This window comes from Geotrypetes seraphini, chromosome 1 (assembly GCF_902459505.1).
Source record: "Geotrypetes seraphini chromosome 1, aGeoSer1.1, whole genome shotgun sequence".
In the NCBI taxonomy this organism is placed as follows: Eukaryota; Metazoa; Chordata; class Amphibia; order Gymnophiona; family Dermophiidae; genus Geotrypetes; species Geotrypetes seraphini.
In genome coordinates, this window is record NC_047084.1 from 93,341,193 (window position 1) to 93,355,959 (window position 14,767).

At 39.5% G+C, this 14,767-nt stretch overlaps 1 protein-coding gene across 4 annotated transcripts in view; it reads right to left on the reverse strand.

Moving 5' to 3' along the window:
- The window catches only part of C1H18orf25 (chromosome 1 C18orf25 homolog), a 152,920-nt gene that overhangs the window by 87,814 nt on the left and 50,339 nt on the right, over positions 1 to 14,767 (reverse strand). The window lies entirely within an intron of this gene.

A 14,767-nucleotide genomic window follows, 5' to 3' on the forward strand; every position in this document is an offset into this window, starting at 1 on the left:
GAAGAGACAAAACAAAGTCATATGTTTTATTATGTATGGTTGCATGGAAACCGCCTAGGTTTAGATCAAGGGATCTCAAAGTCCCTCCTTGAGGGCCGCAATCCAGTCGGGTTTTCAGGATTTCCCTAATGAATATGCATTGAAAGAAGTGCATGTACACAGATCTCATGTATATTCATTAGGGAAATCCTGAAAACCCGACTGGATTGCGGCCCTCAAGGAGGGACTTTGAGACCCCTGGTTTAGATGGTATATAAATTTTAAAAATAAACTAACTTTACTTCATTCTTGCATTGTTTGGGGTATTATTTTGAAAAGAATTAACTAAAGAAACAAAATAAACACTAGTTTGAAAACAATTCCTTTGCACTAGCTGTAGGACAAGCCTCTACTGGCCAACTCAAAACAGGTACCCTAATTTCAGATGTGTTTTCCATCTCCATGTTCCAAAGGCAAATAACGTAACAGTAGTGCAAATCAAATGTTTAATCCCTTTTTATCTGAAGTTCTACATCAATTAATTATATATCACACACGTTATCTATCTATCTATCTATCTATCTATATATATATACACACACACACACTCCAAAATAGAAAAATACTCTATATCAGGGGTGTCCAATGTCGGTCCTCGAGGGCCGCAATCCAGTCGGGTTTTCAGGATTTCCCCAATGAATATGTATGAGATCTATTGGCATACAATGAAAGCAGTGCATGCAAATAGATCTCATGCATATTCATTGGGGAAATCCTGAAAACCTGACTGGATTGCGGCCCTCGAGGACCGACATTGGACACCCCTGCTCTATATGTATATAAATTCCTTCCAACAGTGGGAGCAAAGAAGTTCAACAAATGGGAAAACAAAATCAGTCTTCACACTCCAATCAAGTAATATGAAAATTATCAGTTTGTTTAAATTGTGATCGTGAATAACTTTTAGGGCCAACTCTGACCTCCCCCCCCCCGGACCTCTCCACACCTTACCTGGTGGTCTAGCGGTGAAGAGGGCAGGAGCGATCTTCCTATGCTTCTGCCCCGTGCAGAGTCATCAAGAAAAATGGCTGCCCTGAGCTCCCGCTGTCATTTCATGAGGCCATGGGAACTCACGGCAGCCATTTTTGACGGCTCTGCATGGGGCTTGAGCATAGAAAGATCGCTCCTGCCCCGTTTCACCGCTAGGCCACCAGGTACAGTGTGGAGATGTCCGGGAGGTGAGGGTGGGTCAGGGTTTAGAAACTCACGAACAACCAAAGTCATGAGTGCTAAACCCGTATAAATTTGGAGGGAGAAGTGTAGTCTAATGCAGTAGTTCCCAACCCTGTCTTGGAGGACCCCCAAGCCCGTCGGGTTTTCAGGACAGCCCTAATGAATATGCATGGAGCAGATTTGCATGCCTGGCTCCGCCATTATATGCAGATCTCTCTCATGCATATTCATTGGGGTTATCCTGAAAACCCGAAGACCCTGGGGGTCCTCCAGGACAGGGTTGGGAACCACTGGTCTAATAGTTAGTGCAGTGAGCTGAAAACCTGAGAAACCAGATTCATTTCCTACTGTGGCTCCTTGTGATCGTGGGCAAATCACCTCACTGTCTCACTGTTCAAAGTAGAAAATTTAGATTGTGAGCCCACTAGAAACAGATAAAGTACCTGCATTATATATGTAAACCATTTTGGTTGTACCTCTGAAAGATGGTACCTCTAATCAATGCAAACCTTACTGGAGAAGAATGAGATTTACCATATATACTCAAATATAACAGATTTGGGGGCCAAAAATGGGGGGGGGGTCTCGGTTTACATTTGAGCCACCAACCAACTGATGGAGCGGCTGTCCTCCATTCATCTCCCAATGACAACCAGGGCTGTAATCTTCACTAGGATGATGCCCCCTTCCCCTGGCATGGTTATCCTCCTTACATGCCCCCATGATGAACCTTGGCACTGCTATGCTCTATGCACACAACCCCCCGCCACCACCCTCTTCCATGCATGCCCCCCATCCCCATCATGCTTACCGTTAGTCCTGGAAACCTGCTGCCACCGTCAATGCTGTATTCTTGATCTGGTGCATCTGTGCATGCTCAAGGGCTGCCTGCTCCCGCCTTCTCTGAGAATCTCGGAGGGGGCGGGAGCTGGCAGGCTTTGAGCATGTGCATACGTTCAAGCCAAGGCTCCACACCAGATCAGAATTCAGCACTGACAGCAGCAGCAGGTTTCTAGTACTAATGGTAAGAGTGAGTTCGGAGAGGGGGGGGTATGCATGGAGGAGGGTGGCGGAAGTGGAGGTTTGTGTGCACAGAGGATAACGGCATTGAGGTTCATCACAGGGTGGGGTGGGGGCATGTGCACGGAGTATAGTTTATCACCATTCCTGCCCTGTCCCCGTGAGCTCAGTCCCCGTCCCCACCCTGAAAACTGTCAGATCCCATTGCCATAAGCCTCGAATAGTTATGATTTTATACTGAACTTATTTTATTAAAGTATAAAAAGAGACAATATTCTGTACAACTGTCATTTTATAAACACAAATAATACAGAGCCAGGATCAACAAAACCCCTGTCCCTCCTCCCTTTCACAAATATCCCTTCCACTATTGTGAAAACTGAACAAACCAAATTACTACAGAATACTACATAGAAAAATCAAGCTAACAGAATACTTCAGTCACACATGGCAGGAATTGTGTTAGGGGAGAGCAATTAGGGCAACTGCTCCCTGGTCAGAGAGAGAGAGTCCTAAGCTAGCTGGAAGCTAAAGAAGCACAGCCTGGGCTTTGCGGTTCCCAGTTATGTCTAATACCAACTCTAGCAGGATACATATTTCAAATCTGAACTATTCTAATCACAAAATATAAAATAATTTTTTTTTCTACCTTTTGTTGTCTGGTAATTTTATTCTTCAAATCACATTGGTCTCAGGCTTTGGTTTTGGGTTCCTTCTGCCTTCATCATGGCATGGCTGGCTCCTGAAGGTAAAATAAGCCCAAGAGGAGCTGGGGAGGAGATGCCGAGTCTGACACAATTTTTTTACGACAGGAACAAGACTTTTCACCGTTTCCATGGGGCGGTGAAAGGTCTTATCCCTATTTCCACAGTAAACCAGTTGCAAATGTCCCCATTACTGCGGATTTACTGCGGTGACCACGGTAAACTGTCCCAGTGTCATTCTCTAGCCTGCAGGTGTCACCTATATGTGGGTTCAGTAGGGATTTTATAGCTTTAGGGCATTCACATTTTCCACTGCAAGTTTACCAGTTAGAGTGGGTTATGGACCTGGGTTTTCCCTTCTCTACTGTACCATCCACTAGGCTACTCCAGGGACCTGCTTGCTGTTCTAAAGGCCATTATATCTGCAGCTGTCTGAGCCTAATAGATACCATCATTTTCACCTCTTAGGGGGGGGGGGGGGTGAGAGGAGGTCAGTGACCATTGGTTGATTACTGGGGTTATGTATTATTTATCCTTCCAGTGGTCATCTGTTCAGTTTGGGCACCTAGTCATTAGTGAAATAGGTCTAGCCAAAATGTCCCATCTTTTTGCCCTAGACTTTTTTTTTTTTTACAATGATCCATTATCACAGAAATGTCCAAACCATAAGCCCACCCAAAACATGTTTCTAATACACACAACTCCTAGACAAACTGCATGGAAAAACATTGTAAAAATGAGTTTCAAAAAATTGCGATTTTGGATTATTTTGGAATAAAATGTATACTGCTTTGACTTACATTTAGCAAATGAAGTGTTTTAGCAAATATCAAATCATAAACCAATAAATCATATTCTCCTTTGGTTTATGGAGATTCTTTGCCCATTATCAAACCTATATTTTTTCTCCCAAGATAACAAAAAAGGCACTGGAGATGTCTCAGCCAACTGATAGTCACGAGTCTTTTATTTGAAGATAAGCAATTAAAATATATAAAAACAAAAAGTCCCAACTAAGATCCAAATTTCGGCGACAGCATCGCCTTCCTCAGGGGACAGTATCAAGCGTGTCGGCATCTCTGCTTAACAAATGAAGCGCCGAAACCTGGATCCTAGTCGGGATTTTGTTTGGTTTTTTATATATTTTAATTGCTTATCTTCAAATAAGACTCGTGACCATCAGTTGGCTCCGACATCTCCAGTGCCTCTTTTTGTTGCTCTCTTCATAGTAGTTTGAGGCTTTGACTCTTCTTTTTTTTTCTTCTCCCAAGATAAGTTATCTGATTCCTATTAAGCCCCTCTTTTGTACTACATTGTCTTGCACTACTTGTCTTTTACAACTTAATTCCAACAGATCTTCCCACTTTTAAACAATTTTTCATTAACATAACATAGTAAATGATGGCAGATAAAAACCTGAATGGTCTGTCCAGTCTGCCCATAAATTATGTCAATTAAAAAAATACATGATTAAATTAACTTGTCTCTTCTTTGATTCACTTTGCACTTGCTCACATTAATCATCATCTGCCATTCTGATGCCCGGTCTCACAAAGTTCATTTTATTATCTCATATAAAAGTTAGACTTGTTATTCTTGTGAAAACCTGGGTAATAGAAGTTGAGACTGCTTATTTAGTACAAACAATCAAAGGGTTTTTCAAATCTGTGGCAAATTGTCAAGATGAAAGGTGGCGATTTAGCGATTATTTTTGCCAAGTCATTTGAAAGTTCAGCTTCTCAGAACTGCATCACATCCCTCCCTTAAATGGTGACGTCTTCATCTGCCACCTCCCACTGCTGGTTCTGATCAGGTTTAGCAGTACTTGATTGCACATGTATGGATTCCAAGAATCTGATTATTCTGGGAGATCTTAAAAGATAACTAGATGATCTTTTTGCACCATTCTGTAAGAGATTTTTGTTGTTTGTCCAGGCTCTCCACCTAACATGAAATATGGACACTCCACCACATACTGCAAAGCACACTCTCGATACTGTACTTTCTGCATTAAGTTCACTGAATTCATTCTATCGCCTCAATTTTGCTCCGGTCACCACTTTTTATAGGCTCCGACAAATTCGTTCAATGGCTAAATTCTTATGCCCAAAATCTTTAAATATACTGGTTCACTCTTTGGTCATTTCCAAAATTGATTATTGTAATGCCTTATTTAAAGGACTAGCTCAAAAAGAAATTAGACGTCTACAAATTATTCAAAATGCCTCAATCAAGCTTATTGAGAAAGCTAAAAAATTTGATCACGTGACTCCCCTACTTGAGAAGGCACATTGGCTTCCAGTAGCTCATTGAATCATGTATAAATTATGTCTGCTTACTTTTAAGTCCATAGTATTTAAAACCCCGGCATTCATTCATAAAGTTTTGATTCCTTACACTACTTGGAGAGTTCTACGGTCAACTGATCAACATTTACTGGTTGTCCCTTCTTTAAAAGTTATTAATACACAGCGTCAATCTATTTTCTCGGTTACGGCTCCTCAAGCTTGGAATTCCCTTCCAATTTATTTAAGAGAGGAAAGGGTTTTGGATAAATTTAAGAGTAAACTTAAGGGCTTTCTTTTTAAAGATGCATTCAAGGATTAAATGAATTGCCTATGCCTTTAATTTTTCCTTATATTATAATGAATGTCTCTCCCCTCTCCCAATGTGTTATTTACCTTAATCGTTACTTTTGAATTGAATTCTTCTCTTAACTTTCCCTCTTTTTGACCTTGTACGTACTTATTGAATTTTAATATGTTTAATAATAGTTTTGTTAGTTATGGTATGTCATGTTATGTATTTATTGAAATTTTAATATGTTTAATAATAATTTTGTTAGTCATGTTTGTTTCCCTCAACTTTGTAATTTTTAACTGTACATCGCATAGAATTTGGAATAGGCGATTAATCAAAACTTATAATAAACTTGGAATTATTTTACACTGGATTGGATTTATTACATTTGATATACTGTTAGTACATGAGTATTAAGCAGTTTACAATACTATTACAAAAAAAAAAACAACCCTTAGGGATAGGAGTTACATGTTTACAAACCATTAAAGGGTAGAAGAAAGGCAAAAGGGTCGATAGAGGGCATGAAAGCGCAGGAGATGAGAAAGAGGGTGGGGTAATTAAGATATGAGAATCAGAGACGCAAAGATTAGTAAGACTTAGTCATTGTTGTAAATGCTAAACACTCATACGCAGACTATGGCGAGTAATCGCAAAGGGTTCCACAGTGTTGGTGGAACAGTTGATTTCAATTGTTTCCAGAAGGAAAGGAAGGGGATTTCTTCAAATGAATCCTTGAAGTATGGAGTTCCACAGATTAGGACCCACATATGAAAAGGCTCTCTTTCTAGTTGATTGTAGTTTTATATCTCTCAGGCCTGGGATTTCAAATCGGTCATGTTGAGATGATTTTAGAGCTCTATTGGGTTGGTATCTGGCCAGTTTCTTGTACAGATATTCTGGAAGATGAAGATGCCAGGCTTTGAAGACTAGACAAAGCAGCTTAAATTCAATTTGTTTGGTTATTGACAGCCAATGTAATTCGAATAGTACTGGGGCGCACCCGTCTCCTTTGGCTTTCCAGCTTCCTTCCCAGTAAAGTGTTTATACACAAGCAAATCTCGAACAGGGTCTTCTTTAATCTCTTTAAGGGCTCTTCTGCTGGAAGAAAAACCTTATAGAATGCTTCATTTATAGCTCCATTTACACTTAAAATAAGAAAAGACCATCACATCGTTGCTTAATAAGTATCTACAGAACATATATATTTTTAAATTTCTTCCTGAGCATATAATTCTTTATCTGTCTAAATTGGAAGAGTATTCCAAACCATAGCAGTGTAATCTGTTTACATTTTACTTCCTTTGCTATAGAAACGTGCAACAAACACTGATTTCTAAGCTGATAGTTTTAAATACTAAAAATTTAGGAAGATTTGGGAGTCATTGACAAAGGTTTGCAAAGAGTGATTGTTGATTTTGCTCTTTGGTCATACACGTCCAGGGTGGGTTGGAACATATTTTTAATTTCTTAATTTGAGTGTACTTTTTGAATATAATTAGGGGGGGTGATATATTTATTTGTCATAGATTGCAATTTTAATTGTATTTAAGTGCTTTTATAGTGTAATATGATTGTATTATATGTTGCACTTACTTATGGCTTCGAAATGAAAAATACTGTGGTTGAATTCAACATATGAACCATATAGGGAAGAGATGGACCAAATAAAAAAAAGTTAACCAGTGTAGACTTCACCCTCCGTATTCGCTAATTCCGTATCTACGGATTTGCTTATTCGTGGTTTTAAACCAAAAAATGCATTTTCATTTTTCAGGCTATTTTAAGCCCTGTAAGCCCCCCCTTAAGCCTTACCCGGTAGTCTAGTGGGTTTTCAGGGCAGAAGCGATCTTCCCACGCTCCTGCCCCGTGTAGATCACTCACAGGAAATGGCTCGAGAGACCACGGGAGCTCAAGGAAGCCATTTCCTGTGAGTGATCTGCACGGGGCAGGAGCGTGGGAAGATCGCTCCTGCCTGAAAACCCGCTAGACCACCAGGTAAGGCTTAAAGGGGGGGCTTTCAGGGCTTAAAATAGCTGGGGGAAGCGGGGGATTAGGGGCAGAACCAGCCCGAATATTATTCGCAGGTTTTTTTAATATTTGCGGGCCGTCTCTGCTCTTAACCACCGTGAATATGGAGGGGGAAGTGTAGTTCAACCAACAGGGAAAAACTCTGTCAAAACTTAGAAGCTGAACATAACATCCTGGCGGCTGTAATTTGCAGGGTTTGGAGCTCTCTTCCATATGTTGGCAGAACACCCCACATAAACCACATTACAATAGTTCAGTTGTGCCAAAACCAGCACCTGTACCAGGATCCTAAACTGCTTAGTCAAAAAGCTAAGGGGCTGATTCAATAAATGGTGCCTAAAAAAAGGCTCTGGCTGTGTTTCAATCATGCTTAGGCGCCGGTCACAGGATCGCAGCTAGTGGCAACTATGTAAAAACTTAAGCACCTGAAATGTCGGTGAGAGTTTTAAAGACTCACATTTCAGGTGCCTAAGTTTTTGGAGAATCATGCTTAGTGGCGCCTCAAGCTCTGCTCATGGAAACACCCATTTAGGCGTTCAATTGATTTTCAACTTGAAAAAAAATTTGATCATGTAACTAAATTCTATCGGAAGTTACATTGGCTCCCAGTTGAGGCACGATTATTATTCAAGTTAGGTTATACCAGTTACAAAACATTGTTTGGCCTTATACCAGATTATATTAGTGATCATTATAAATTTACTGACAAAAAAATGTTTTTCTCGGCATTTTAGATTATTTACATTTCCTACTGTAAAAGGTTGCATCTACAACAGATTTTTCTTTTTTTTAAATTTTTTATTGATTATCAATTAGTTGCACACAAAGAATTAACTTTGAAAAGAAAATTAGAAATGAAACAATCAATTCCACTGAATTAAAACAAACAAAATTCAACTTGATATATCGTCCACAATTGGGAGAACAAATAAGAAAATAAAGATCCCTTCCAGGAAAAAGGGTAAATTCTAATATAATTATTAAGAATAGAGCAGTAAACCTTGGCTAATTATTCATAGACATGAGTTATCCTGTACTTTCCTAGGTAGCATCAGAAATTCCTTTTCCTTTTAGGAAAAAATGCAGCTGCTCTGGGTCAAAGAAAATATATTTATTGTCTTGATAATTAATTAAACATTTACAAGGAAACCTCAACTGAAAGGAGGCTCCCAAAGAAATCACTTTAGGCCTATATTGCAAAAATTATTTCCTTCGAATCTAAGTCCATCTTGAAACATCCGGGAAAATGTAGATTTTTTCACCCAAGTAGAAAATCTGTTTTGAATTGAAATATAGTTTCAAAATCATATCCTTATCTTGAAGAAAAACAAACGAAACTATCAAAGTAGCACGACCCAGAGTTTCAATTACAGAAAATTCCAATACCTCCGAAATTCCTAACTTTGCTTGTTCTTCCTCTTCTTTCTTTTCCGTCATAGTTCGTTTAAGGAAATAGTTTTTGTATCGGGGGGGATTTAGACTCTGAAATTTTCAAAATGGGGGTCAATAAATCTTTAAAGATCTCTCTTGGAGTCATATATTTAGGTATAGGAAAATTCAATAGCCTTAAATTCAGGCTCCTAGTTTGGTTTTCAAGATTTTCAATTTTCCGTAGATAAAAAGTTTTATCTGTAACTTGTTGTTTATTAAAAGTTTTAACTTCTAGCATAGTTTGTTCAATCCCCCCTATTTTCTGATTTTGCTGTTGAATCTGAGTTTCAATTTGATTCATTTTTATTGGGAGCCCAAGTGTTAGTGATATTACGTTGGTACATATCAATTGCAGGTTTTCTATTGCTGACCAAAGAGAGTCCAGGGTTACCACCATTGGCTTGAGAAACGGCTTGAGTTGGCTCAAATGAGACTGATCTTGTTCCAGCCGCTGAGCTCCTTCGCGGCTCATGTATCCTCCCAACTCACCACCGTTCTCCTTCAGTGCTCCTCCCTCTGTCGGCTTCAACAAGATTGAAGGCATTGTACAACAGATTTTTCCATAGAATTTTATCTTTTCAATTCCATCTTTCCTTTAGAAAAATGCTAAAGACCTACTTATTTGACAAATTCTTCTGAATGTGATTATAATATACACTGTCCTTGTACAGTCTCTTGATTGTTGTTAACCGCATTGAACTGAGAGGTTACTGTGGTATATAAGTTGAAAAGATGACAGCGAAAGCTAGAAGGATGTTGCATAGGGAGAGGTATGGCCAGCAGGAAAAAGGAGGTATTGATGCCTCTGTATAAGACTCTGGTGAGACCTCAATTAGAATATTGTGTACAATTCTGGAGGCCACACCTTCAAAAAGATATAAAAAGGATGGAGTTGGTCCAGAGGAAGGCTACTAAAATGGTGTGTGGTCTTCGTGATAAGGCGTATGGGGACGGACCAAAGATCTCAATCTGTATACTTTGGAGGAAAGGCGGGAAAGGGAGATATGATAGAGATGTTTAAATACCTACGTAATATAAATGTGCATGAGTCGAGTCTCTTTCATTTGAAAGGAAACTGCAATGAGAGAGCATAGGATGAAATTAAGAGGTGAGAGACTCCGGAGTAATCTGAGGAAATACTTTTTTACAGAAAGGGTGGTAGATGCATGGAACAGTCTCCTGGAAGAGGTGGTGGAAACAGAGACTGTGTCTGAATTCAAGAGGGATAGGCACGTGGGATCTCTTGGAGAGAGAAAAAGATAATGGTTACTATGGATGGGCAGACTAGATGGGCCTTTATCTGCTGTCATGGTTCTATGTTATGCAAGCGCATTGCAATAGGTACCTATCTTTTAGAGAATCGGATAGGTACCTATCACCCAATTAAATTTTTTTAACCAATTATTGAGACTGTTAAGGGTATTTTGCCAATATAATTTTATAAAGCCTTCTTTAAGATTGAAAATTTTGACTTTTAAAAGAAAGTTTTTCTATTGTGGTAAAAATGATAAGTAGGATCTGTCACCCAAAATTTTCAATAATGATTCCATAATTTGTGGGATTAGTTCAGAAGAACAGATATAATAATTTCATCATATCCCTATTCATTTCTAAGAGATGTTTGCATACCCAAGTGTTCTACTATAGATAATTAAGAAGTTTTTTCCAATATTCAGCAGGGATTGAAGAAGAGGTAATTACAGCATACCGTCTGCAGAAATGAAAGCCATAAATTCCCTGCTGGGCCAGTTCTTTGCCTAAGGAACTCATCAAAATGTTAAATAAAATCAGATACAGGGGAGAACTTTAAGGGACACCACACTTAACCATCCACTCCTGTATGAGGTGGCGTAACCCTGATAGCATAAAACTTGGAGAGTGCATATCGGGTTGCTGGCGGGCCACAAACAAATCTATCCAGAGACATTACTGTTTGCTTCTCAGATTATAAACTCAAGGAAGGTTCTAGCAAAGGCAAGAGCAAAAATTGCTTTCTGTTGATGTACATACTCATACATAGTATGAAGACCTGGCAACTATGACCCCATGACAGAGAAGTTAATTTAAACCCTTCACTAAGTATTTGAAAGATAAGGGCATTAACTACTGCTGGCAACATCCATTTGCTTAACCTTTTACTTGGAAGGGAAGTTGCATCTTATAAAAACATTGGATGAAGCACACAAGGTTACTCCAAATACTGTTCCTGCCTCTACCTCATCAGCACCTGTGAGAGTATGATGCAAAGAGTCACCCATGGAAAAGGCCACTTAATGTGTCAGACATTAGGGACACAACTAACAGAGGTGGAGAACACATGAGGACTTTGGACACGTAGAGAGGTTCTTTCTCCCTGTGACCCTGGGCAAGTCATTTAATTCCTTCACTGCCCCAGGTACATTAGATAAATTGTGAGCCCACCAAGACAGATAGGGAAAATGCTTGAAGTACAGTCGACTCCACTTAAGTGCAAGGCCTCAGGACCGGCTGGCGCTTAAATGGAGTGTGCGCTTAATCGGAATACCACTTTTTTAGTCATAAAAAATCACAGTATGCTGTAGTCAAATGCAACCACACTTTTATTTATCATAAAACACATGCAAAAGAATTCTACAGTTTTAGAAACAGCACTGTAAACCTTTTTTTAAACTAACATTATACTGAAATAATCCGTCTTTGTTTTCTGAACGCAGATTGCACGATTCATGCTGTGTATCCGACTACTGATGCTGTAAAACTGGCCATAGTCGTGACATCCATTTATCTCCAGATAAGCACGCAGTGTGTGTAGGGACTTCAGCGCATCTGAGAAGGAAAATCTCTGCAGGTGTTTCATTAACCTTCCCAATTCTTTTCCGTTCCCTGGTCAGATTGATGTTGTTTTGCCAGTCTTTCAATATGGCTTGATTTTTTTTTGAGAATCTGAGAAATCTTGCTAGGATGGACGCTATAGTTTTGCAATAGCGACCTGACGTTCCTTTTGGTCAAATATCTTTAAGACATTGACACGTTCAGCCAAAGACAATGACTTTTGATCAGCATGTTGGACAAGTTCAGCCAAGGACAATGACTTTTGATCAGCATGTTGGACAAGTTCAGCCAAGGACAATGACTTTTGATCATTACATTACATTACATTACATTTGTGATTTCTATTCCGCCTGTGCTTTGCGGTTCTAAGCGGATTACAGTTAAAAGAGATCAGGACATTACCGAGAGAATTACATTACAACGATTTAAGTAAATTACATGTTGTGGTATAGAAATACAAGTATAAGATATCTGGATTTATCGATAGAATAACTTGACAGGGTTCAAGTAGTTACAAATTGGACAAGTTCAGCCAAGGACAATGACTTTTGATCAGCATGTTGGACAAGTTCAGACAAGGGTTTATCTCCTCGAGACGCTATGATGTAGTTTCGAAAATTCAAACACCTGGCCAGGCTTAGACTGCTGATCCAAAACATGTGGATCATCAACATGAGAACGTTTTTGCTTTTAACCAGAGTGAACTTAATGTGAGTTAATAGACGTGAGACCTATAACATCAGTGCTGATAAGTGGATTGTGTGCTTATCCAATTTGCGATTATCCGGAGTTTACGTCCATTGACTTTATTGTAAAAAAATAAAAATAAAATAATATAAACGGGACCGTCGAGGTAGGCTACCTATAACCGGAGCATGCGCTTAACCGATGTGCAATTAGGTGGAGTCGACTGTACCTGTATTTTAACCACTTTCAGTGTGGTTTTAAAACTATAAAAATGCGGTATACAAGTCCCAATCTCTTTCCCTTAAATTTCTTCTGCTGTGGCTATTGAGGAGCTCATATGGTATATGTAATGATATCTGCAAGTGTACTTTCAAGTTACATTGGACTAGATATTGAAGGGTTATAATGTTATGGCTTATATTAGAATAGGGATACATACAAATTATAATAATAATGGCAGGAAATACAGAAAGGATACAGCAGAGGTCATAGGAACCGGTGATCCCTCTAAGCCAGGGGTGTCCAACCTGCGGCCCCGTGAAGTATTTTGTGCGGCCCCAGTCGAGGGCGATGCAGTGTTTTCCTCTGCTGCCCCCGGGTGTTTACCATCTTGCGTTTGTGTTGCCCCAGAAAAATATTTTTTGGCCAATGCAGCCCAGGGAAGCCAAAAGGTTAGATACCCCTGCTCTAAGCTATGCTCGCATATACCTAACAACTGTGCGCATGATTTTTTTTTAATCATGAAAATAGGCTATGCTTCACATGTTGAGCAACTTGCACAAAATGTTTTTCTTGCGCACATGTGCCAGCAAAAATTAGAGGGAACACTGATAGACGCCAACTGTTCACAATGATTGAGGGAACTGAAACCATCATATTTATCCATACATAGACAAAGTGAAGATGTGTTCCATATTAGAGGCACTAAACACCCACAGCACCCACTGAGATCCAGACCAAAACAAACTGTAATTTGCAAACCAGACATACAGATAGGAGATCTTATGCTGTGAACTAAAACTAAACTAAACTAAACCTTAAGTTTGTATACCGCATCCTCTCCACAAATGTAGAGCTCGGCACGGTTTACAGGAATTGATATAGAAAGGAACTCCAATGAAAAGTTGAAGGACTTAGTAAAGAGAAAGTTTAGAGGGACTTAGTATATCGAAGAGGGAGGGGTAATTATATTTTAGAGAAAAGCCAAGTTTTCAGGTGTTTTCGGAAGAATAAGAATAAGATGCTGTGAAGAATAAGACTACATAAGCATAAACATGAAGTCGATATGAGAACTGACATCCAAATAAGTAATTTGATCTAGCCTATACACAGCTCACCAGAGGAGCAAGTAACTGACCTCAAGAATATAACTACGGTAATTCAAAATGATCCAATTCTACTGCAGTGAGAGAAAAGACACTTTCTAGAAATCGCTCATTTTCCACCACCGAACAGACAAAGCAGATCTGCTTTTAAAACACACTGTAACCATCACCACCACTCTCCCAAATTTCTCAATTAAATCACCCCTCTTTTAGAGACCGATAATTGGGAAGAGAATGGGAAAGATGGTGAACCCTGGGGTGGTGGGGAAGGAGAGAGAGATGCAGGATGAAAGGGTAGTTAAGAAAAGGAGATGGTGGATCTGGGGATGGTGGGGTCCATTGCTGCAGCTGCAGGGATAGAGACAAAAAAGGAAATATGCCAAACCTCCAGGGGAGGGAAGGAAAATGGAAGGGGAGGACAGAGATGGAAGATGGATGGTTAGCATGGAGAAAGAAGGAGATCCTGGCAAGCGCGTTATCAGAAGACAACCAGAGCATGGGACCAACTTGATTTAAATAATGACCAGACAACAAAAGGTAGAAAAAATAATTTTATTTTCTGTTTTGAGATTACAATATGTCAGATTTGAAATGTGCATCCTGCCAGAGCTGGTGTTAGACCGCGAAAGTGAGCTAGTATTTAAAAGAGAAAGGAAAAGTATTTTTTGTTTACACCACAGCGCCAGTGTAGGTAGGAGAAGGCAAAGGAGGTGAAGAGGCTATAAAATAAACCCATTAGGATGTTTGGGGGAAACCCCCCCCAAAAAAAAAACCCAGCCAATTGGGCAGGAAAATCGAATCGAATAATTGATTCAATAGGCTGAATCGAATCAAAAAATTTTTTCACGAATCGGGCAGCACTAGTGGACATATATCCCAAAACATGCTTAGATCATGTACCAATCACACTGAATATCAAAATACTGGAGCTTCAATAACTTGCTTTTAGAAACAAATTGAAAAGGA